Below are 2637 nucleotides of genomic sequence, written 5' to 3' on the forward strand. Positions count from 1 at the left end.
TAATGCATATCTATCTATCTCACTGTCTCTCTTATTCTCTCCTTTCGTTTGCTTTCTCTCTCTCCCACCTGCCTCTCTCTTTATGCGTATATATATATATATATATATATGTATGTAGCAAACCAAGCTACAGAATATTTAGAAAGGAATTTGAATCGATAATAAATAAAAGAGGTTACTGGTTTTGTCAAATGTATTGGTAACATGTTGTATGAATGTGTGAAATGCCCAAGGAAGAGTGTATATTTTCATCTATAAACACACAATATGTGTTCTTTTATGTATGATTGGAAACTGGGAAGAAAAGCTTTTTCTTTAGTTTCTCAATTTTTCTGCTGGCAAGTGTGTAATCTTGGGCATGTGAATGCTAAACTTTTACTTCTTATTCTTTTCATATTCCATATCAATATATTGTAAATAATGCCGCTGTTGGTGAGAGGTGCCCAGCGGGACATATGGGTCAATCATTGTGCAATGACGAATCTGACAGCATGTGTAAATTATTGTAAACAAATTATACAGGTTATTTAAGTTCGAAAACATCGGGTTATTGAATTTCCATCCGTTGTTTACAGTCAGACGTTGGTGAAAGAGGCATACATACATGTGCACAGACACTCATGCTTCCTAGGAATCGTGTGTGCATTATGAATAAGGGCAGTCGCAGCTGTGTTGTAAGAGTCCTACATCCCAACCACATGGTTCCGGGTTCAGTCCTAGTCCGTGGTCCCTTAGGTAAATTTATTACTACTATAGCCTTGGGACGACCCAGCCCTTGTGAGTGGATTTGGTTTAGGGAAACTGAAAGAAGCCCGTCGTATCTATCTATCTATCTATCTATCTATCTATCTATCTATCTATCTATCTATCTATCTATCTCCACTCCAAGATAAAAACGCAGCTCAACAGTCACCATTTTAACACCGTTTTCGAGCTCCAGAGCGAATCGCAGAAGGTCCTCAACTCGCTTACGGAAAACGACATCCAGGCCGGATCCCAAAGTGACAAGATCACTGGGGCCGGTTTATTTTTGCACAAGGTGACTATTTGAAAGGAGATGATGTTAAAACTTAAGTAAATAAGTTATTTTTTCTTAAATATAACTAGTACGGGAACATTTTGATACTTCCTCGTACATATTGTTAAACATATTAGTGTTTTTCTTCGGATTAAATATATATTTTTAGTTGATAAAACGCAACTGGCTTTACGATATCAATTGTTGACAACACTAATTTTAATAGGTGTGGCAGTGCTACTTTTTAATATTTAACTTTATATAAAAATGAAAACAGATTGTTCTGTAAATCAATTTGAAATTGTCCTCAAATAGTTTGCGTAAAAATAACACGCTGTTAAAATGTAAATTTCGAGATCGTTGTACGCGTTTTCCTTTTCTTTTAGCTCTGTGATAATGTGCAGTTTTCTCGAAATATATAGTTAGGCTCCTAGCATCAATCTTTATTTTTGTTCTTATATTTAGTTTTTCCATGACTACATTTCCTTTGTGTTTTAAACAAGTTCTTAAATTTAGAATTTTAATTTAACTATATTTCCTTCGATTCCAAACATTTCGGATTGCTTGAATCAGGCGTCAACCTTGTTGATATTGAAATAAATATTACTTTAATTGGTTAGGCTGAACAACACTTGTAATGAAGAAGGAACACTATAAATACATGACATCTAGTTTTTTTATCCACCCCCAGTGACTTGAAAGACAAAGTTGTTTCTAGTAGTCTTTGTAATTTGCATATTCTGACAGCAGCAAAAAAGAAAGTTTTGTTTTGGCATTAGTGTTTTGGTTGGTTGGTTGGTTCCCTTTACATAGCAGCAGGCTTTGATTGGTAGTAGGTTTCGTGACCTCACTTTATTTTGATAAAGACCCTGTTTATGATTTGGAGAAGCTTGGCGTTCTGCCCGGTTGACTTCCCTGTGGGGATTCGGTCATTAGTTTTGCCTAATGTTTATCAATCATTCTGGTTGGTTGATTCTCTTAAGGACTCAGTTTGATTTTTCTGGGAGTCCAATTGTGATGGGAGGTAAAATTTCATTGGTGTAGTGAGAAGTGGCGTCAGTAACTAGTGTTTGAGACGGGGTATAGTGTTATTGTATAGTGATTTGGAGTTGGGGTTTCGAAACTCAGGAGAGAGTCTGTTACTAAAGTTTACGGGTTATGTCTGTTGTATCTGCTTTTTTTTTTTGTTTTAGTGTAACAATTGAGTTTTCTTTTTAGGATATCAAAATTGCGCTTCACTATTAGAAATAGAAAACAAAATTAAACTCTCCCATGAAAAGGAGAGAGCAGAGAAGGAGAAGAGAGCAGTAGAAAGCATAAAATCAAACCCCAAGGCTTTCTATAGATTTGCAAAGGAGACTGCTACGGTACAGTATAAGATAGGACCCCTATTCCTGCCTAATGACTCACTGACTGCAGATCCCACATGGATAAGTGAAGTGCTCAGTACACAATTCAAGAGTGTCTTCACTTCTCCTCTGAGTCACATGCAGATAAAGAACCCAGCTGATTTCTTTGACAATAGCACTCAGCAGCAAAAGACTGCATCCATTACCTACATCGACATTGAAGAGGAAGATGTGATAGCTGCCATAAATAAAATGAGCTCAAATTCGGCA

This window comes from Octopus bimaculoides, chromosome 12, assembly GCF_001194135.2.
Source record: "Octopus bimaculoides isolate UCB-OBI-ISO-001 chromosome 12, ASM119413v2, whole genome shotgun sequence".
Lineage (NCBI taxonomy): Eukaryota > Metazoa > Mollusca > Cephalopoda > Octopoda > Octopodidae > Octopus > Octopus bimaculoides.